This window comes from Phaethon aethereus (assembly GCF_964289735.1).
Source record: "Phaethon aethereus genome assembly, chromosome: Z".
Lineage (NCBI taxonomy): Eukaryota > Metazoa > Chordata > Aves > Phaethontiformes > Phaethontidae > Phaethon > Phaethon aethereus.
The window spans coordinates 72,392,741-72,416,268 of NC_138577.1; positions in this window are offsets into that span (position 1 = coordinate 72,392,741).

The window sequence follows — 23,528 nt, forward strand, 5'->3', positions numbered from 1 at the left end:
ACAACTACACGTTTAAACATAGCTGTATATAGTTTTTAAAATAAGTGACTGAATAGGATATAATAAAACACATGCTAACACGCAGTGGGTGAAGAAATGCATTGTGACTTTTGGTTAAAGCTGCATCTTTTTAATATATAAAAAGAATAGTTTGGTTTATGGTGTGATACACAAGTAAACGCCCTGCGTTAAAGGGGATATAACTGTTTTTAATTGCTAAAGGCCGTGGGTTTCAGCTATTCCTTGGATGTTTATGTTTACAGAACTTGTTTTCATGTCCTGAAATGTCAGTTCATATTTTAGGGGTGGGGGTAGGGGAAGTTCAGTTTGAATAAGACAAAAAGCAGACCCTGTGAATATTGTGTGGGAAAATAAAAATTAATATATGAATGTGGTCTGATTGTTTTGTTTGCATGTGGGAGCAGGGAGCATTATTCTTCAAAAAAAATCTTTGAATAACAATTTGAGTAACCAGCTTGTGATCACATTACTGTTAATCTGCCACCTGACACTTGATCTGCACACACATACACTAACTGCTCCGGGACAGGCACGGACACCTCCGGCAGGACAAACACCTACCCACCTTGGAGAGGTTCCTGCTTTGTCAGACTCTGTCGGGTGCAGAGACCAGTGCTGGACATGGCAAGGCTGTAACTCATCCCAACTCCTTTTACTGACTGCCAGCACAGACCGGGCGTGGTGCTCAGTTGTGTCCGCACCGGACCTACACCAAAACCAGCTTCCCCTCTTGCGCGCTCTGCCCTCGGCATCTGCTGCGCTGCAGGATTTGCTGAGGGAGGAGGTGCCACCACCATGACCCTGCGGTTTGCAGGCCCACGGCTGTGCCCCCCAGCAGGCTGGTGCCGCCCATGGTGGGGCACAGGGGGCAGGGAAAGGCACCAGGAGAAGGGGGAGACAGCAGCACCCAGAGACTGTGTCAGGAAAACACAAATTTACTTTCTTTTTCTTCAGTTCAGGGCAGGTGGAGCCCTGCTAGTGCTGCTGGTGGGGCCGCCTCTTGCAGGGCTGGGGAGAGTCCTGGGGGCTGGGAGCCCTCCTCTTTGCGGGGCTCCAGGGCCTCCTGGGCCAGCGGCCCCTGCCCCAGCCAGGAGGGGAGGGTCTGCGGTCACAGGCCTGGGCAGAGGCACCTGTCACTGCCGCCTGCCCCGGCCTCTGCTGGGGCTGCTCCTGCTCTGCAGGGACGGGCGCAGACGAGGGGTGGCCAGGACCCCTGTGGAGGGCGGCCTCCGACGTGCTGGGCTGTTCCTCCACGTCGGAGCTTGCAGGGCTGCTGGAGGTGGCCGGCTGGTGGGTGGGAGTCCCCAGCTGGGAGGCAGTGGGGCTGGGGATGGCTGTTCCCTGAGAGGCGGTGGGGCTGGGGCTGGCTGCCCCCCAAGAGGTGCTGGGGCTGGGGCTGGATGCAGGGCCATCCTCCTCCCCAGAAGCAGCGCGGGGGTCCTGCTGTCCCACGTGCTGGCGGATCTCCCTGCCGCACAGGCGCACGGCGGCGGTGATGAGCCGGAGCACGAATGTCCGTGTGTGTTCTTGCAGGTACTCGTGCAGGTGCCGCACCAACAGCTCCTCGTCCAGGCCGTAGAGGCACAGGTAGTCCACCGTGGTGCCCTCCCCCGCAGCCACCTCCCACCACTCGTCCTCAAAGAGCACCCCGAGCTCCCGTCGCAGCCACAGCAGCAGGGGCCCGATGTTGTTTGGGTGGCTCCTGAAAAAGTCTGCCCAGACCTCTGGAGGGAAGCCACCCACCTGAGCCCCGGGCACCAGCCCCGCAGCCCCCTGCTCGTCCTGGCGGTCTTGAGCCGGTGGCACTGCAGGGCCTGGGACGTCAAACACCAAATAGTCCTCCAGATTGTCCGACCGCACCAAGAACAAGATGGCCGTTGTCCTCGACCTGCACAGGGGGCAGGTTGGCTTCTGCCGTGCCCAGCGCAGTGCACAGCCTAAGCAAAACTCGTGGAAGCAAGGTGACATGTAGGCGACGTCCTCTTCATCGTCATGGCAGATGGGGCAGATCCACTCGCTCTCAGCGGCCATGCTCTCTGCACGCTGTGGTGAGCTGGGCCATGCTGAAGATGAGGAGCTGCTCCCTCTTGCTGCTGATGCAGTGGCGGGTGTCGTGTGCTGCAAAAGAGAGAGAGGCCACGGTCATTCGCTGTCCCGGGGAGTGGAGGAGAGCAAGAATTGCCCAGGCCCCTCGAGAAGGTCACCCTCCTTGATCCCCAAGCCCCATCGCCTGCCCCACGGCCACCCCAGGGGGACGTTTCCTTGCACAGCTCACCTCCGCTGCTGCAAGCGCACGTGCGGCGCCCGGCTGCCTGATCCAGGCAGGGCCGGGGAAACACAGGGGGTGGCTCTGGGACGGGCACTGAGTGCTGCCCAGGGCAGCCCCCAAAGCACTTCCCATCACCAGCAGAAGCCTCGCTCGACCCTCCAGACCTCGCAGGCACGCTCGGCAGGAGTCCAGGCCTGAGCCAGGCTGGGCCAGGCTCTGCCGGCACCCAAAGATAAGCAGCGAGGGACACGAGGTCACAATCCATCACCCGGTGAGGTCACAGTCCACCACTCGCTGATGTCACAGCAGGCCTTCCGCCCTCGCAGGTACACAGCATCAGCTGAAACGAGGGAGTTCGGGCTGGAGATCAAGAGCAACTTTTCTCCCATGAGGCACACCACCATGTTGCCCAGAGGTGGTGTGCCATCTCCGTGCTTGGAGGGTTTCAAGCCCCAACTGGAGAAAGGCCTGAGCACCCTGGTCTGACCCCAGGACCGACCCTCTTTTGGGCAGGAGGGTGGAGCAGAGACCTCCCAAGATCCCTGTCATCCTATGGGATGCCTGTCACTTCTGCTGTCCCGTCAGAACATGTTCATAACTTGCTGGGTGTATATGCAGCAAAGAATAGAGAACGAAGGCGGCACTCCCGAGAGACCACAGCCGTTCAAAGAGGACCTGTGGGTAGCGGAATAGATGTAGTGCAGGGGAGTTTCCTTAACATCCTTGGTTCACGTCAAAGGCATCCAGGTGAATCCTAGTACTGCAAAGAAACACTGCTGCTCTGGAGCAGGCGTACAGTTGCTCCAGTTAACTTGTGTGCTGAGGGAAAACTTTGGCCTGTGTTCACGGATTCCCACTCTTATTCCACATCAAATGGAAGCATTTCAAAGGTTGCCCTAACGTTGTGTCTCCAACATCCATTTATACCTTGTCAGCAGTTAATTATATTACAGTTGTACATGCGGCTGTATATCAGTATGACTACCAAATCGTCCTACAGAAACTTGCTGTAAGGGCTGGGAGGTGTGAGGAAACGGCCGCACAATTGCTGCATAGAATCTCAAAGGGGAAGGTTTAATGAAACTGCGCCAGCAAGCTGCCAGAACAGTTATAGGAAGAGAAGTCCATGGGACTACAGTGAGAGACAAGGGAGAACCTGGTATTCTAAAGCACTGCCCACGTCACGCCATTACACCCTTCAACGGGCACTAGTTTCTCTTGGACAGAAATGCAGCTGTCCAGAACAAGTGGATGTAAGGCAAGCGCACAAGCAATACCAGTGATCTGCCTCTGAGGTGAGCCCTCGGGGCTGTCTCCTGAAGAGGTCAGTGGCAGCACCTCAGGTACGCCAGCTCCACGAGCTGCACAGAAGCGTGTGGCATAGTCAGCAGAGGAAACGGAGAAGGAAAGCAGACCACAGTGCTGCTTTTAAGTCAGTTTGACCCACCGATCCCCACCTGAAAATCTGGCTCACTCTGTCTCCTTCTGCCAGGCACGTTTCTGAAAAAGGCACGGCTGTGTCTCCATCCATCCTCCCACAGCTCCCACTGCTGACCTCTCTCTCCCTTACCACTGGCAAACTCTAAGCCTTGCGTAGAAGATGCGGTCTTTACTCTCGCCCCAAGTGAAGCATCTTTTTTGATCTAAGACTTACAGTGGAAGAAGTAAATTAAATTCCTGCCTTCACCGACCTAGCTCCTAAAGCTTACAAACTTCAAATGTTCCCTCTTGATTGACTTCCACGGCGTTCCTCGGAAAACAGATTATCTTATTTCCACAAGCGTAACGTCTGCCAACGTCACCCTTGGCATCTGTCAAGGCATTGTTTAGACTGACTTACACTGAAGGGGCAGGTCAAACTCCTGAGTGACACTGGCATTATGGCAATCAAAGACCGTAGTCAAGTGATGGACTATGAAGCAGACCCTTACACTTGCCCACTAAGTGAAAACACATACAATTTCTTGCTACTCTGCAGGGTTTCTGTATCTAACAAGTGCTGCTTTGCCGAGTTTTAACATTTTGTTTTAACTGCATAAGGATCACTGCTATCCCCCAGCCTCGTAAGAATTTTAAGGCTCTGGCAGAATAACTGAGAGGAGTGCAAATGCCTGCATTTGCCCAAAGGCATTGAAGTCCACACTCAAGGACTGGCACCAGCCACACCAAGGCTGGAGCAAAGGGCTTCCTGCTTGCAGGGCTTGACACATGCCTACACTCATGCAGCAGCTACTAATGCCACGTGGCTCTGGCCATGAGGGAGCCCTGTGGAGGTAGATGGTGGCTACGCTGACACTATTCATGCCGTCAGGTCTTCTGCCTCCGACAGCACGCTGCCAAGTGAGTTCTGTGAAGCCAGAGGCTGGGAATAGCTGCTTCTTGAGAGTCTGTAAGGCAACACTCGGGTGCTGTGAACTCAAGTAGCTAGAAGTGTACCGGCATGGAAACTAACTTTTAGTCAGACTGAACTTAGAGTTAGCACACTACAGACGGCTGTCTCATCCCTCAAATTAAGCCTTGCGCAAGTAAAAGAGCATACAGGCTGCAACTTCTCTTCTGAAGCAGTGGTGCTAAATGCAGACAGATATGGCTAACTGTCCTGGTTTCAACCAGGACAGAGGCTGGTTTTCTTCACAGAAGCTAGTGTGAGGGCTATGGTTTGGATTTGCGATGAGAAACTGTTGATAACATGCTGATGTTTTGCGTTGTTGCTAAGCAGCCAAGGACAGTCCAGCTTCGGTGTTGGTTTCTGCAGGCTGCTGTGCTCTGCAATGATGAGTAATGTGTCGCCTGCGAGATTTGGTTTTAGAACGCTGACCTTGAGCTTAAGGTGGTATCTGAGCTCTGTACTAAAGCCGTTACTGTATTTTGGCTACTATCTTGTGGAGACAATTAGCAATTACACTTCTGCCTCTGAAAGGCTTTTTATGGAGGAAATGCAGAATGGTACCTTTGCTACCCTGTGTCATAATGTTTCCTCCTTCATCACAATAACTTTTCAGTATTTTGAACACCCTTGGGTAGTGAAAATATTTCTCTTGCTACTTCTGGGGAACACTGTTTCGGTTTTGTCTAAGGTTAGCAAGCTATTTAAGAATACCATCCAGAGATCTGGCCAAGGCTGGAGAGTTATGAATGGCAGGGTGTGTGGAACAGCATAGCAAATGCCCATATCAAATGCCTGGGGCGGCGGGCACCTCTGGTGTTTTGGAACTTTACTCCCGAACAAGTGCAGAATCCTGATAAACCAGCTAAAAAGAAACACAAGCCTTTTTGGGCCTTGTGGGTTTCTGGAGAATGCATATTCCAAATTACAGTCTGATTGTAAGCCCTCTTTATCAAGTGACCCAGGTGAAAGCCAACCAGCTGGCTTTAGATATTGCTGAACGAGGAAAATGGCCAGTACTCTATCTCTATACTGACTCATGGATGGTGGCAAATGCTCTATGGGGGTGGCTACAGCAATGGAAGCAGAGCAACTGGCAGCGCACAGGCAAGCCCATCTGGGCTGCTGAACTGTGGCAAGATACTGCTGCCCGATTAGAGAATCTGGACATAAAAGTACGTCATGTAGCTGCTCACGTACCCACGAGCCGGGCCACTGAAGAACATCAAAACAACCATCAGGTGGATCAGGCTGCTAAGATTGGAGTGGCTCAGGTGGATCTGGACGGGCAACAAAAGGGTGATGTATTTGTAGCTCGGTGGGCCCATGACACCTCAGGCCATCAGGGAAGAGATGCAACATAGAGATGGGCTTGGGATCGAGGGGTGGACTTGACCATGGACGCTATTGCACACGTTATCCATGAAGGTGAAACGTGCGCTGCGATGAAAGCCAAGCGGTTAAAGCCCCTCTGGTATGAAGGACGATGGCTGAAATATAAACACGGGGAGGCCTGGCAGATTGGCTATATCACACTTCCACAAACTGGTCAAGGCAAGTGCTATGTGCTTACCGTGGTGGAAGCAACCACTGGATGGCTGGAAACATACCCTGTGCCCCATGCCACCACCCGGAACACTATCCTGGGCCTTGAAAAGCAAGTCTTATGGCGACATGGCACCCCTGAAAGCATTGAGATGGGCAATGGGACTCATTTGCAAAACAACCTCATAGACACCTGGGCCAAAGAGCATGGCATTAAGTGGGTATATCACATCCCCTATCACGCACCAGCTCCCGGAAAAATTGAACAATACAACAGACTGTTAAAGACTACCCTGAGAGCAATGGGTGACAGGACATTCAAACATTGGGATAAACATTTAGCAAAAGCCACCTGGCTAGTCAACACTAGGGGATCGACTAATAGAGCCGGCCCTGCCCAATCTGTAGAAGGGGATAAAGTCCCCGTGGTGCACGTGAGAAATATGCTGGGGAAGACAGTCTGGGTTACTCCGGCCTCAGGCAAAGGCAAACCCATTCGTGGCATTGCCTTTGCCCAGGGACCTGGGTGCACTTGGTGTGTAATGCGGAAGGATGGGGAAGTCCGATGTGTACCTCAAGGGGATTTGATTTTGGGTGAAAATAGTCAATGATTTGAATTGTATTATGTTAATTGTTACACAATACAGTATGACATTACTACTATGGTTGCTCTCTGTCTACCATATCAATGGTATTATAGTAAGAATCACCCAGACTGATGAAGAATGAGCTTCACTGAAACTAAGCAACGTGCAGCGGTGATGGAACCACAATCGGCTTCAGCAGCTTGCGCCCAACAATTTCCTCGAGACTGACATCTTCAACCTGCAGATCATGGACGTGGACCGTGCCAGATAACAATCCAACACCACATGCTGTCTCCCCTGCCCTGAGAGACTTCTATGATGGATGAAGCCCAGAGTCATGGACCGAATGAACTCCAGAGACTTTTTAAAGTGATGGCCCATGGACTAAGAAAATGGTATCTGTGTGTATATATTAAAAGACAGGAAGAGTAAGTGTGAATAATTGGAATGCACTGAAAAGTGTAGGACCTGGGCATGACGTAAATGGTATGGCATAAGGGGTGGATACTGTCCTGCTTTCAGCCAGGATAGAGCTGGTTTTCTTCACAGAAGCTAGGGTAAGGCTACGTTTTGGGTCTGGGATGAGAAACTGTTGATAAGGTGCTGATGTTCTTGGGTTGTTGCTAAGTAGTCACGGACAGTCGAGCTTCTCGTGCTGGCCTGCCAGCAAGCAGGCTGGGGGTGCACGGGAAGCTGGGAGGGGACACAGCCGGGACAGCTGACCCAGACTGGCCAAAGAGATATTGCCTACCATCCGACGTCATGCCCAGTACATAAACTGGAGTTGGCCGGGGGGTGGAAATCGCTGCTCGGGGATGGGCTGTCGATCACTGGGTGGTGAGCAATCGCTGTATTGGGTATTACTTGTTCTTGTACATTCCTTTGTTGGTATTATCATTGTTGTTCCCTTCTTTCTTTCTGTCCTATTTTATAAATGATTTAGTCCCAAACAGGATTCCAATTCAAATTTACAATTTATTAAGCGAAGAGAGGCAAGCAAACAGCGCTGGGTGCGCCGGGAGTCTCTGCTCCACCAAGACGCACGCGGTACAGTTCCTGTTCCTCGTTTATATCCTGTCCATTAATACATATTCATGAATAGGCGTGTCTTCTTCGGCGCATGCCCTCTTCTCCTGCTAGAGTCTTCTCGAATCTTCCTCGGCGTGCCCCCAGGATGACCCCAAACCTTATGCATGCACTTTCTTTACACAATACTATGCGGTCAGTGGTCAAACTGGTTTGAGCTGATATACCAGCAAAGTAGTTTAACTTTCTCCTGTAAAATACCCCTTTTTATGGTGCGGGAGAAATCCATGAAAGTACAGAAGATTACACTTCATCACACGAATCAGATAAACATATTTCACAATCCCCCATCTTTTTCTTTAGAGTATTGATTCGTGTTTTCATTTCCAATGGAGTATAACCGAGTAGATTAATCTAGTAACAATCCCCCACATATCCTCAATACAACTATCCCCATTTTAGTAAGCCGATCACCACCCAAAAAATCTCCCCAAAATCCTCCTAGATTGATTCCATTCCAAGTTTGTCTCTCAGGAGGCCATTCGTTCTCCCTAATTTATGGGTAACAGGAAAAAGCTAGGTTTTATTGTTGATTACAGGTACAGGCTGTACAATTAGAAAAGGTCCTCAGTTTTTCTATTTTTCTGGGGTAAACCCCAGCTGGACTTGTTCCAATATTGACTACAGTTATTTGCTGTAGTCAGAGTCAAGGAACTCACCCCGAGTAGAACTAGAAGAGTTCTGACTCTATGGACCGGTCAGGGCCATTGTGATCGGCGGTCACAGCCCGAAGGGGTTGCAGCCCTTGGCAGACCCTTTTTAAGCCGCAACACCAGTTCCCCTCCGGTCTTGCCCTCTTCTTTCCTTGAAGGGGGTGCTTTCTTAGTACTCAAATTAATTGAGCACTGCTTGTGAAGGCCGGAGCTTTGATAGATCAGTGGTTTGTTCAGACCTAAGCACTTGCCCGAGCCTGGCGATCCTCTTTATTTGCAAGGCTTTATGGCTACAGAAAACTGCCAGTTAGCCTGCAACACTAATCTTACAAATACACACCACCTTCTACACAAAGGACAAATTCTAGTTCCAGCTCCTTTTTCCTGTTCTTCTTTTGCCAACAACTCCTTCCGATTATACTCGTTTGGAGTACCCATTGTTGTTTCCTATTACCCTTTCCCATTGTTTTCCAAATTTGGGGGATTACTTATATTTCTCTCCATAGCTTCCCATGGCCATCGTTCACCTTCATTTGTTCCACCACAAACATAACAGTTATATTCAATGACTTAGCAATGTTTTCAGCAAGATTTACAAATAGATTTTTAGCAACTGTGGGAATTTCATGTTTCACTCCTGTTTCTATTACAGGAGTAGCCGCAATAAAATTCCCACAGTAATTCAGTCAGATGTGACTTTCCACTCCTTCACTGGACCTTTCACTCGTGACACATGTGTCCATCCTTTTTCAGCAGTTCTCACAGCTGTTTCTGTAGTTAATAAAACAAGGAAAGGTCCTTCCCAGAGGGGAGATAGGTTTCCTTCTTTTCATGTTTTTATCAGAATTTTATCTCCTGGTTCTAACTGATGAATTGCAAATCCTAAAGGTGGTGTTTGGGCCACCATCCCCATCTCTCTTAATTCTTTTAATCTTTCTCCAATGGTAATTATATATTGTTGGATACTATGATCCTCAATTACATTGTTCCCCAGAGGCATTCCTTGAAAATAAGGCATGCCATGTAACATTTCATATGGCGATAAGCCAGTCTCACCGTATGGTTTCGTTCTTATGTTTAGAAGTGCCAATGGTAAACATTTCATCCAGGGCATTTGTGTCTCAATCATTAATTTAGCCAATTGTTGTTTTATTGTTTGATTCATTCTTTCTACCTTCCTCGAGCTTTGTGGGTGCCACGGAGTGTGGTATTCCCACTGTATACCTAATGATTGACATAATAGTTTTATTATTATAGAAGTAAAATGTGTGCCCTGGTCAGAATCAATGTACTGGATTATCCCATATCTAGGTATCAAATGTTCCAATAAAATTTTTACCACCATCTGTGCCGTAGCTCCTGCTACAGGCTAAGCTTCTACCCACTGTGTTAAATGATCTACTATTACCAATAAATATTTTATCCTCCCTACCTTAGGCAATTCAGTGAAATCGACTTGTACTTTCTCAAAAGGTCTGTAAGCTGTTTTTCTCCCTCCCGTGGCTGCTTGTCGAAACACTGTCTTATTTACCTTTTGACAGGTTAAGCAACCTTGTGTAATTTGCTTTGCTATTTCAAAAATTCCAATACCACCAAATTGTTTAAGCAAATGATCACTTAAGGCTTTTGTACCCCAATGTGTTTGCGCATGCAAACGTTCTAATATTCGCCTGGTGTAGGCTTTTGGCAACATTTCTCGCCCATCAGGCAGTGTCCATTTTCCTTGTTCTAATTTAGCTCCTATTTTCTCCAATTTTGTTTGTTCTTCTGGCGTAAACAACTTCTCTCTTTCCTCTCCTTCTTCTCTGCTGGTGTCCTCCTTTGTTTGTATTACATTAATTTTGGCAACTTTAGTCCTCAAGGCTGCTTCCTGGGCCTCTTCATCTGCTAAGTTATTTCCTCTAGTTCGGTAATCTAATCCCTTTTGGTGTCCCCTCGCATGTACCACTGCTATCTCCTTTGGTTCTCTTAACGCCTTCAAAATCCTTACTATTAATTCTTGATGTATTAAATTCCTCCCTTGAGTAGTAATCAAACCTCTTTCTTCCCAAATTTTTCCAAAGGTGTGGACCACCCCATATGCATATGTAGAATCTGTCCTTTTAATAATTCCAGGGCCCTACATAGGGCATACAGCTCACAAGCCTGAGCTGAGCATGATGGACTCAGAGGTCCTGATTCCACACGTTCCAAGTCCTTATTAATTACTGCATAACCTGATTTTCTCTTCCCTTCTACCACTCTGGAGGAGCCATCTATAAACAGCGCTTCTCCATTTTCCAACGCAGCATCTCTTAAATCTGGTCTCACCTTTGTCTGGGTCTCAATTACCTCTGAACAGTTATGTTGTAATACCTCTGATGGTTCTCCAAACAAAAATTGTGCTGGACTCTGAGCAGAAGTCACCCTCAGTTCTAAGTCAGGGGAGTCTATTAGTATTGCTTCATGCTTTAGGATTCGGCTGTCCGTTAACCATTTTTCCGCTTTTTGTTGTAAAACATTTCTGACATTGTGTGGGGTATACACTTTTAAAGGAGAACTAAAGGTAATCTTATCAAGTAACTTAGAACAATACCCCACGGGTTTTTTGATTCCTGCCCAGTCTTGAGTAAGAACTCCATATGCTGTCTGGCTTGATGTATTCACAAAGAGATAGAAAGGTTTTTCTAGATCTGGGAGGCTCAATACAGGTGCTTGTATTAATGCCTTTTTTACTTCCTCAAATCTCTGATCATCTTCAATAAACCGTTTAAGTTGGTTATTAGTTAATTCTTCATGTAAGAATTTCACTTTATCACTATAATTTTCAAGCCATGGTCTACAATATCCTAATAATCCCAGTATTTGCCTAATTTCCGTTTTAGTTGGTGGGGGTCTTAAGGATAGAATCCCAGATACCCTATCAGGATCTAACTTCTTCCTTCCCTTACTCAGCCAATGTCCTAAGTATTTTACTTCTTGTTCTACAAACTGTAGCTTTGATCGGGACACCTTTAATCCCTTTTCCCCTAGAAAATTTAACAATTTAATGGTGGCTTTTCGGATCCCCTCTTCAGTTTCTCCTGCTACGAATAAATCGTCCACATATTGCAGTAATTTTACCTCCTTAGGTATAGTGAATTCTTGTAGAATTTTTTCTGAAGTTTGTCCAAATAGATTTGGTGACTCTGTAAACCCTTGTGGTAACACAGTCCATCTTAATTGTTGTTTTCGTCCTGTTTCGGGGTCCTCCCATTCAAAGGCAAAATAATCTCTGGATCCCTCATCCAGAGGACAGGCCCAAAGAGCATCTTTCAAATCTATTACACTATACCAAGTATGTTTGGGAGATATATGACTCAATAAAGTATAAGGATTTGCCACCACAGGGAATTTAGTGATTGTTCGCTGATTTACAGCTCTTAAGTCCTGCACCATCCTGTATGACCCATCCGGTTTCTTTACGGGAAGAATGGGAGTGTTATGAGGTGACATACATGGTTCTAGGGTTCCTTTTTCCAAAAGCCTGTCAGCTACAGGTTTTAATCCTTTTCGACCCTCCATAGGTATAGGGTATTGCTTGATTCTAATTGGGCGGTGCGGATCTATTATTTGAACCCTTATGGGGTCCATTTTTATCTTTCCAGTTTCCCCTTCCTTATACCACACTGAGGGGTTAATAGCTTCTTCATCCTCTTGTGTTGAAGTGTATAATTTAATCTGCAATTTGTCCCCTTGACTCTGAATGCTCAAGTTTAACTTCAAAATCAAATCCCTTCCTAATAAATTGTATTCCGCTTCAGGGAGCAAAAGTAAATCATTAAGACAAATTTTCTTTTCTGTTTCTACTTCTACATCTTTCAATATATTTACTTTAAAAGGCTCTCCTTTTGTTCCTACTCCTGACACGTAACTCTTCCCTTTTTCTATTCCTTTTGCAAGTTTTTGAATGGTTGACTTTTCGGCCCCTGTATCCACTAAAAATAAAACTTCCTCTTTATGGGGACCAATTAATAATTTTATCAAGGGCTCTCTTGATGTTGAAGTCCCCAGAAGACAGAGCCCCTGACACCCCTAGTCTTCTTTGAACATCTTCTCATCTTGTTCCCGCTTACGGCAGTTCTTCTGAACATGTCCCCTCTTGTTACAGTAGTAACAGACGGGAATTGTAAATCTTTCTCGATAAGGCTGTCCCCGGGGTGTCTGCTCTATTCTTTTTTCCCTTTTCTCTCCAGGAGTCGTCTTACTTTTCTGACTTTCCCTTACTGCTGCTACAAAAATTTTTGCTTTTGCTTTTTGTTTTTCTTCGTCCCTCCTAACATAGACTTTCTGGGCTTCTCTAAGTAACTCCTCTACTCCTCTTTCTTGCCAATCTTCCAATTTTTCTCATTTCCTTCTTATATCCCCCCAGGATTTAGCTACAAATTGTGTTTTAAGGAGTGCAGTCCCAGCCACTGTATTCGGATCAATTCCAGAATACATTTGTAACGTTCTCAAATCCCTCATATTTTGTCTTCCTTGGGGTTGTTGATGATCCCAGTGGGGATCCACATTTGGCCATTTCTGATCTCCCGGGGGTCCTGCCTGATTCTGTCTTTCCCAAATTCTCATTCCAGCTTGTCTAATCATTCCCCTTTCCTCAGCAGTGAATAGGATCCCTAAAATGGACTGTATTTCTTCCCAGGTTTAAGTATTGGAGCCTAGGAATTGGTCCAATTTTTCAGCTACTCCGAGGGGATCATCTAATAGGGTCCCCATTTCTTTCTTGAAATTTCTTACATCTGTGGTATTTAATGGGACTGCCACAAACCCGATGCCTCCCTGATTGCCTCCGAGGGGTACTTCTCGTAAGGGATATAGAGAAGCTCCCTCAGATACAGCAGTCCTACTTCTCGTACATGCAGCCGGAGGTCGATCTAATTCCGGTGCTGTTGGTGGTGGAGATAGGGGCAACGGTGGTACAGGTAGAGGTACTACGGCCACCGGAGGGGGAGCCGCCGCCGGAGATGGATTATCAGAATATGGAGGCGGTAGGTTATCCAGTGGCTCCCATTTATCATCTTTTTCCTTTTCACTTTTCCCCTCTTCTTCTTCCTCAAACTTTTCATCTGTTTTTCTGGAAAAGAACGTAAAGTTCTGTCCCATAATCCTGCATAATCACTTTCCTCCTGACTAAAAGGTTCCTTTGAATTAACATATATATTTAAGGACCCAGTCTTCAAAAGATCCAAAAACGGGCCAAAAGACATGTGGTCTCAAAGGTTCTTTTGGCCATTCTACCATACAATATTGAACTAATTTTAATTTACTTTTTCCTTTTCTGGGGCCCCTATCGTTCCAATTTTCAATCATTATTCCTAATGGACTCTCCGGAGGTATTTCTAGTAATTCGCTCCCTTTCTTCTGGTCCTGGGTTCTCGATTTCGTCTGACCCATCTAGGAATTTTTACTGTGGCAATTCCTACAGCCCTTGGCTACCAGTAAGAGTGTCTTGCAGGGGGTTTAGGACCTATCACCCACCCACGAATCCTCTAAGAATCGCTTCGGTCCTTCACCGGCCAAGTCCCTCGCGGGAGATTGGAACCGCGGTTAGAAGACCTCCACAATCGCTTCGGAACTAGGTTCCTTCTCAGTCACACTCTTACACACACAGGCAACCGAATCCTACCCAACCGAACGGTATACACCTTAAATACTTACGACGCCGTCGTTTTCGTTCGGATCTTCACGCGCAGAATTACGGGCAAAATAAACTGCTGCAGCCGGCAAGGGAGCTCGTAAAAAATCAAATTCCTTGCTTGCCCCTATTCAGGTTCAGGATGGCGTTAGTCCCGACCCGACCCGATCAGGAGCCACCAAAAGGTGGGGCGCCCCTCCTAGATCAAGTCAGAATTCAGGAACCAAGACCGTCCCAGACGAGCCCCCAGTTGTTATAAATGATTTAGTCCCAAACAGGATTCCAATTCAAATTTACAATTTATTAAGCGAATAGAGGCAAGCAAACAGCGCTGGGTGTGCCGGGAGTCTCTGCTCCACCAAGACGCACGCGGTACAGTTCCTGTTCCTGGTTTAGATCCTGTCCGTTAATACATATTCATGAATAGGCATGTCTTCTTCAGCGCATGCCCTCTTCTCCTTCTAGAATCTTCTCGAATATTCCTCAGAGTGATCCTGTTCGCTAATAAATATTCATGAATAAGCATGTCTTCTAATACATATTAATGAACAGGCGTGTCTTCTTCAGCGCATGCCCTCTTCTCCTTCTAGAATCTTCTCGAATCTTCCTCGGCATGCCCCCAGGATGAGCCCAAACCTTATGCATGCACTTTCTTTACACAATACTATGCGGTCAGTGGTCAAACTGGTTTGAGCTGATATACCAGCAAAGTAGTTTAACTTTCTCCTGTAAAATACCCCTTTTTCTGGTGCAGGAGAAATCCATGAAAGTACAGATTACACTTCATCACACGAATCAGATGAACATATTTCACACGGTGTTCCCCAGGGCTCTGTTCTGTGGCTGGTTTTCTTCAATATCTTTATTGATGACCCGGATGAGGGGGTCGAGTGGTCTTTCAGTAAGTTTGCAGATGACACCAAGTTGGGTGGGAGTGTTGATCTTCTGGAGGGTAGGAGGGCTCCTAGGAGGGCAGAGGGATCTGGACAGGCTGGATCGATGGGCAGAGGTCAGCTGTATGAGGTTTAATAAGGCCCAGTGCAGGGTCCTGCACTTCGGCCACAACAACCCCATGCAACGCTACAGGCTTGGGGAGGAGTGGCTGGAGAGCTGCCGGGCAGAAAAGGACATGGGGCTGCTGGTTGGCAGCCAGCTGAATATGGGCCAGCAGTGTGCCCAGGTGGCCAAGAAGGCCAACAGCATCCTGACCTGTATCAGAAATAGCATGGCCAGCAGGAGTAGGGAAGTGATTTTACCCCTGTACTTGGCACTGGTGAGGCCACACCTCGAATCCTGTGTTCAGTTTTGGGCCCCTCACTACAAGAAGGACGTTGAGGTGCTGGAGCGTGTCCGGAGAAGGGCAACGAACCTGGCGAGGGGTGTGAAGCACAAGTCTTATGAGGAACGGCTGTGGGTACTGGGGTTGTTCAGTCTGGAGAAGAGGAGGCTGAGGGGAGACCTTATCGCTCTCTGCAACTACCTGAAAGGGGGCTGTGGTGAGGTGGATGTTGGTCTCTTCTCCCAAGTAAGCAGCGATAGGACGAGAGGAAATGGCCTCAAGTTGTGCCAGGGGAGGTTTAGATTGGATATTAGGAAAAATTCCTTTGCTGAGAGAGTGGTGAAGCATTGGAACAGGCTGCCCAGGGAGGTGGTGGAGACACCATCCCTGGCAGTGTTCAAAAAACGTGTAGACGTGGCACTTCGGGACATGGTTTAGGGGGCATGGTGCTGTTGGGTTGATGGTTGGACTTGATGATCTTGAAGGTCTTCTCCAACCTTAATCATACTGCGATTCTGTGATTTGCGGAGCACTTCCACAGGAGGGTACAGAGAGCTATCTTTCTACTGCTGGCTTCAGCAGCTGGCATGTTAGATGGCAGGAGGAATGATGGCAGCATGCTCCTTTGGAGATGCCTGGTTTCTTCCCCAGACAACAGCATTTTGAACACTGCTTTGTAACACTGACTCCTTCGTCCTTTGGCCATGTTTCAGGGTTGAGAAGAGCCCGGCTACTTTCATGGAAAGTGTGAGAACAGACAGAGACAAGTATACACCTGTCACTTGCCCCACCACCACGCTCCCATCACAGTGGGACAGTACAACCTGCCGACCCAAGCACTTGCCTGAGTGTCTTCGGTGTGCAGGCACTGACCTTCACTAACTGTGCATGTGCATTTGAACAGCGATGGGAGGCTGCAGAGCGTCTGTTTCCATACTCGTAGTTCCTTCCCAAGACGCTCCAGCTCACAGCAGGCGCCTTTCCAAACCATCAAAGCCTTAGTCACCAGCAGGCTCTTTGCTTTTTTCAGCACAAAATGCCACACCCATCTAAACTGAACCTTCTAATAAGATTTGTCTTATACGCAGTGTGGGTGCTAGGGCAGTAGACTCCGTGTAGGCCCACACTAACGTTTCAGAAGATCAGGAAGTCAGGAAACGGTTTCTGCACACCCGTGCCTTTCTCTTGCTTGCACAGCAGAGGGAAGCATGATGCCCATGATGTGATGAACGTGACCTTCCGTCATCCTTGGGAAACCACCGTTTCTCAACAGCAGAGAGATCCGCTTATTCAGGACAGAACATTCTTCCACCACACCACGTGCAGCCCATGAAATGGGTGGCAAAATCGAGTATTTGAGGGAGAATGTATGTGTCATAAATGTAAGGAGAATTTGAATCACTGGTGCAGTTAGTAAGTTTGGTTGGGGTTTGGTTTGGGGTTTTTTTGTCCCTGTAGCACTGTGTCTTAGACGATAGTTTAACTGCATGTAGCGTGACTGATCTGACGTTGAGAGAGAATACCTGGTAAAGGAGTTGGTGTCTGCAATCACCTAGTCAAGAAACTTGGCTATCGGCAGGTATCGCTAACATGACGCAAGAGGAGTAATCCTTGGGCAGCTTTCCATTCCTCTTACTAGAAGCCAAGTTTGTGCTTGGAGTATTGTCAATGTCCAAAAATGATTTAAAAGTTAAGGAAACCTGCCTCCAGGGGCAGCAAGATCTCAGCTGGGGCCCGCCACGTCCCAATGTCTTGACGCAGTGCCTGCAAGACTGCCGCACGCCCAGGGATAACGTGGCGTTTTGCTCCTGTGAAGGCGTGCGCTGCAGCCTGTACATCCTTCTCACTGCAAGTGGTGTGTGGCTGGTCATTGGTAGCTGTTGGGCAGCCTGTTCTTCATCGCAATGTGTGCTTCAGCGGGTGGCCTGGGTGAAGGCCAAGTGTGATGCTACTTCATGGACAAGCTAAAACGTAAGCACCCAACAGTGTGTGACCACAGGATGAAATGTATCAGTAGTCAAGAAAGTAGTGGTACAACGATACCTTTGAAATGCTGTACAACTGTGTTGATGTGAGTTTCATGTGGGCTTTGTTTTGTGGTTTTTTGTAAACAAGTAATTTATTCTCTCTGTTTCTCACCCTCAACTTTAAAATTGGACGGAACATCCTCATGCCCCATGGGTGTTAAGGAGCTGCAGCTCGGCACAGTTGTCAAGCAAATGTGGAAAATGTCTGCAAGGATGAGAGGGAAAGAGATGACACTTGTGGGAAGGAGGTCTGTGGGATGGTGAATCTGCTGCTTCTGCCACTCACGGGGAGGTGAGGGCACGTAAGAGCTGCTGCTGTAGGATGGGGGAACCTTCTTATGCCAGCGTTCTCTGATAGGTGCTCTGACCGGCTTGGTAGCAACATGATGGCTGGGTTTCTGGATCACCAGCAGTGGCAGAGCCAGCAGTAGGACTGTGGCCTTTTGCAGCCTCTTGAGGGTGGTGGTACCATCTCAGAGCAATGACCTGAGGAGGCAACTGACTTCTGTCAAAGTCCCTGTTCTCTGTTGACCAAAGGCATTGCTCAGCCTGGTGAGATTTCTTCTCCCCTCTTTCCCTTTTTTCCCCAGCAGGGAAAGTGTTAGGTGAGGGCTACAAGCCGCTGCTGGGAACCCTAGCTTGCAATTTGCCATTTTGTGGTATTTGTAGCTCTGCAGACGAGACAGGAGAGCTTCACTCTGCCTATTCTGTGGTGGGTGTTAGTAGCCACGCAAGCTGCAAGGCAAGGGTAGTGTAGCTCTCCATTCACAAAGCCGGACTTCATTGCAAAGAGGCATACTACAGAAAAATGGGTTGACTAAATTAGACTCTTTCAGTGTGGCCTAGGAAAAGTGGGAGTATATTCTGATGTCAAAAAAGAATTAAATCTTTCCATGTGAAATGTGTATCTACAGAGAAAGATGGTGATGATTAGGGCACTAAGTGAATCAATAGCAGCAGTGATGTCACAGTGCCATGAAACGTGGCAATAGCTCATTACTGGGCAATAATGTTTCTGTTAATGTCAACATCTCAGAACATTAGCAAGAATTAAAGAACCAATTACTAGCATAGACCTTTTCTGTGAAGGCAATGTACCTGATCTCCACTGGAAGACAGTGCACTGGGAGATAACAGCTAGAAGGTGTGTATTACAGGCACATGAAAGCAGGGCAGGGAACCACGATGGAGGGAAAATTGCCTTTCCACCTGGAGTTACTAGCTGAAGGAAAATTCGGGAACAAACGCATCTTCAGCAAATACGCAGTAAGGCACCTAGAAGTAAAAGTAGATTTCCATGGTTTTTTACCGTCTCAGACAACACGTTTCTGGTGGAGCCTGCAGAAATTATTACCATTGGTGCAATTAATACAACTGAGGACAGCAGCTGTGTACATAGAAGGCTTCTTTCCTGTGAAAGAGGGGTTTTTCTCTAAAATCCTGTGCTTGGCATGACCACTGTCCTCCCGTCTGGGAAGCATGAGAGAACACCCTTCCTTGCAATTTTTTTGCTGATGGCAGCAAAATGCCAAGCTTCTGGTAACGGTGGAAGCAAAACAGTAAACCAGGGTGATTTGTCAGATGTGCTTTTGGAACTGGCTGGCCCTGAACATGTATGTAACTCCTCTTTGGACCTGTTGTGAGCTGATACAGAAGCTGTAAGAAAAGCAAGAACAGGGATCTGTTTCCTGCCCTGCCTCTGGGGGAAACTCTCTGCAAATTTCTCAAGGTCATTCTTCATTTATAGACTCAGATTGGATTCCCTCCATCTCAAAGCTCTTTCATCAGCAGAGGGATGTGCTAGGTGAAACACAGTATATCTAGGCACTGGACAAGGCAATTTTCCTCAGGATGTCAGCAAGGACTGACTTGGAGTCTGAAGGTTTGAAGCTGAGCAAAAGTTTGGCGCCTTCGGGTCTTACACTGTCATCCAAGCCTTTGCTGTGCCTACAGCTGATCCTGATGCTGTATGGTAGCCTTGCTGCCCATAGCAAATGTTCCTAATGAGCTACTAAACACCATTTTCTTGGCCCAGATGTTTGTGGAGTTACTAGTGGTTGGTTTGCCGCAACAAAAGAGTAATTCTGTCAATGGGGCTCTTCATGAGTCCAAGGAGACGAATCCACGTCAAAGGTGGAAGCAGAGAGGCTCCTTTGGGAGGCCATACCAGAGGAGTGGGACTGCCTATGCCCTACCAAAACCACTCACAAAATACATCGTTAAACCATCCAAATTACAGCCTGCAGGACAAAATAGACTGTGTTTACAGAAGACCCCCAAAGCTGAGGAACAGGGGTGGGTTGCTGTTTGCTAGCAGCTGGCCCTTAACCGTCAGGTCAGGGAACGTGTCTCTTGGTCTTAGGAGAGTGAGGATGGAGACAGCAGTGGAAGCAAAGTCTTTGTCTAGGTCACCCAGCCAATGGGTGTCAGGGTTGTGAGCTGAAGGCCCGGCTGAGGGAGGAACGTGCGTCTGAGAAGGGAGAGTCGGACTACAAGTACCATCGAAGACTGCGTGCAGCAGACTCTGGTGATTCAGGATTTGTACTGGTTCTAGCTATCAGTCCAAAAAGGTGCTTTTCTCTGGCTGGGATGAGTGTGGCTCTGCCTTCTCCATAGCTCCCCTGGAGGTAGCAGGCAAAAGTTCCAAGTGACTCAAAATTGCTATCCCAATCGATAGGTCTCCTGCAGTTTTGATTCATACAGGTTTGTACTCTGAACTGGAATACCTTTGCTTCACTAGCTTTGAATTTGCATCTTTGCGCATGTCTAGAGGGGAAAAAGTGACCGTTTTCTGAGCGTTGCGTCTGAAGGTTCTGATCCTCTGAAACTAATGGTAAAATGTTCAAAGTTTTAGTCTCTAGGTGCATTTTTTTTCTAGGGTCTGCCAAATTCTGTTAGCTAAAACATGGCCATAATGTCACACTATGTGTGAGAAAAGACGGTGGAGTAACCTTTGCCAGCTGCTGTGTCGGACACTGACTTTTGTACAGCTGGAAGGAAAAATGGAATATCAAGTACCTAGGGGGAAAGAATGGAGCATTTGACGGTTTAAGTGAGTGAGGGGCTCTCATTCCAGTTAAAAATTGTTTATAATCCTGGCGTGCTCCCTGGAGATACCATAGTCTCACTAGCCACTCTTTGGTATCGTCCATGGCAACTGGTAACTGAACTACTTTCAAAATTGGAGGGACTGTTCCTCTCAGCTGTGACACAGAGCAGCCGGTGCTTTTCTCTGCAGCAAGGAGCCGCTGGATAGTCAACGGGGCATTCTTGAAACTGCTTCTCTTCAGCTTCCACTGGCAAACAGGGATGCCTTTTTAAAGAATAATGGTAAGAAATGGTGTCGTGGTTTAGCCCCAGCCAGCAACTAAGCACCACGCAGCCGCTCGCTCACTCCGCCTTCCACAGTGGGACAGGGGAGAGAATTAGGAAAAACCTCGTGGGTTGAGATAAACACGGTTTAATAGTATGAAATATGTTCATCTGATTCGTGTGATGAAGTGTAATCTTCTGTACTTTCATGGATTTCTCCTGCACCAGAAAAAGGGGTATTTTACAGGAGAAAGTTAAACTACTTTGCTGGTATATCAGCTCAAACCAGTTTGACCACTGACCGCATAGTATTGTGTAAAGAAAGTGCATGCATAAGGTTTGGGGTCATCCTGGGGGCACGCCGAGGAAGATTCGAGAAGATTCTAGAAGGAGAAGAGGGCATGCGCTGAAGAAGACATGCCTATTCATGAATATGTATTAACGGACAGGATCTAAACCAGGAACAGGAACTGTACCGCGTGCGTCTTGGTGGAGCAGAGACTCCCGGCGCACCCAGCGCTGTTTGCTTGCCTCTATTCGCTTAATAAATTGTAAATTTGAATTGGAATCCTGTTTGGGACTAAATCATTTATAACAACTGGGGGCTCGTCTGGGACGGTCTTGGTTCCTGAATTCTGACTTGATCTAGGAGGGGCGCCCCACCTTTTGGTGGCTCCTGATCGGGTCGGGTCGGGACTAACGCCATCCTGAACCTGAATAGGGGCAAGCAAGGAATTTGATTTTTTACGAGCTCCCTTGCCGGCTGCAGCAGTTTATTTTGCCCGTAATTCTGCGCGTGAAGATCCGAACGAAAACGACGGCGTCGTAAGTATTTAAGGTGTATACCGTTCGGTTGGGTAGGATTCGGTTGCCTGTGTGTGTAAGAGTGTGACTGAGAAGGAACCTAGTTCCGAAGCGATTGTGGAGGTCTTCTAACCGCGGTTCCAATCTCCCGCGAGGGACTTGGCCGGTGAAGGACCGAAGCGATTCTTAGAGGATTCGTGGGTGGGTGATAGGTCCTAAACCCCCTGCAAGACACTCTTACTGGTAGCCAAGGGCTGTAGGAATTGCCACAGTAAAAATTCCTAGATGGGTCAGACGAAATCGAGAACCCAGGACCAGAAGAAAGGGAGCGAATTACTAGAAATACCTCCGGAGAGTCCATTAGGAATAATGATTGAAAATTGGAACGATAGGGGCCCCAGAAAAGGAAAAAGTAAATTAAAATTAGTTCAATATTGTATGGTAGAATGGCCAAAAGAACCTTTGAGACCACATGTCTTTTGGCCCGTTTTTGGATCTTTTGAAGACTGGGTCCTTAAATATATATGTTAATTCAAAGGAACCTTTTAGTCAGGAGGAAAGTGATTATGCAGGATTATGGGACAGAACTTTACGTTCTTTTCCAGAAAAACAGATGAAAAGTTTGAGGAAGAAGAAGAGGGGAAAAGTGAAAAGGAAAAAGATGATAAATGGGAGCCACTGGATAACCTACCGCCTCCATATTCTGATAATCCATCTCCGGCGGCGGCTCCCCCTCCGGTGGCCGTAGTACCTCTACCTGTACCACCGTTGCCCCTATCTCCACCACCAACAGCACCGGAATTAGATCGACCTCCGGCTGCATGTACGAGAAGTAGGACTGCTGTATCTGAGGGAGCTTCTCTATATCCCTTACGAGAAGTACCCCTCGGAGGCAATCAGGGAGGCATCGGGTTTGTGGCAGTCCCATTAAATACCACAGATGTAAGAAATTTCAAGAAAGAAATGGGGACCCTATTAGATGATCCCCTCGGAGTAGCTGAAAAATTGGACCAATTCCTAGGCTCCAATACTTAAACCTGGGAAGAAATACAGTCCATTTTAGGGATCCTATTCACTGCTGAGGAAAGGGGAATGATTAGACAAGCTGGAATGAGAATTTGGGAAAGACAGAATCAGGCAGGACCCCCGGGAGATCAGAAATGGCCAAATGTGGATCCCCACTGGGATCATCAACAACCCCAAGGAAGACAAAATATGAGGGATTTGAGAACGTTACAAATGTATTCTGGAATTGATCCGAATACAGTGGCTGGGACTGCACTCCTTAAAACACAATTTGTAGCTAAATCCTGGGGGGATATAAGAAGGAAATGAGAAAAATTGGAAGATTGGCAAGAAAGAGGAGTAGAGGAGTTACTTAGAGAAGCCCAGAAAGTCTATGTTAGGAGGGACGAAGAAAAACAAAAAGCAAAAGCAAAAATTTTTGTAGCAGCAGTAAGGGAAAGTCAGAAAAGTAAGACGACTCCTGGAGAGAAAAGGGAAAAAAGAATAGAGCAGACACCCCGGGGACAGCCTTATCGAGAAAGATTTACAATTCCCGTCTGTTACTACTGTAACAAGAGGGGACATGTTCAGAAGAACTGCCGTAAGCGGGAACAAGATGAGAAGATGTTCAAAGAAGACTAGGGGTGTCAGGGGCTCTGTCTTCTGGGGACTTCAACATCAAGAGAGCCCTTGATAAAATTATTAATTGGTCCCCATAAAGAGGAAGTTTTATTTTTAGTGGATACAGGGGCCGAAAAGTCAACCATTCAAAAACTTGCAAAAGGAATAGAAAAAGGGAAGAGTTACGTGTCAGGAGTAGGAACAAAAGGAGAGCCTTTTAAAGTAAATATATTGAAAGATGTAGAAGTAGAAACAGAAAAGAAAATTTGTCTTAATG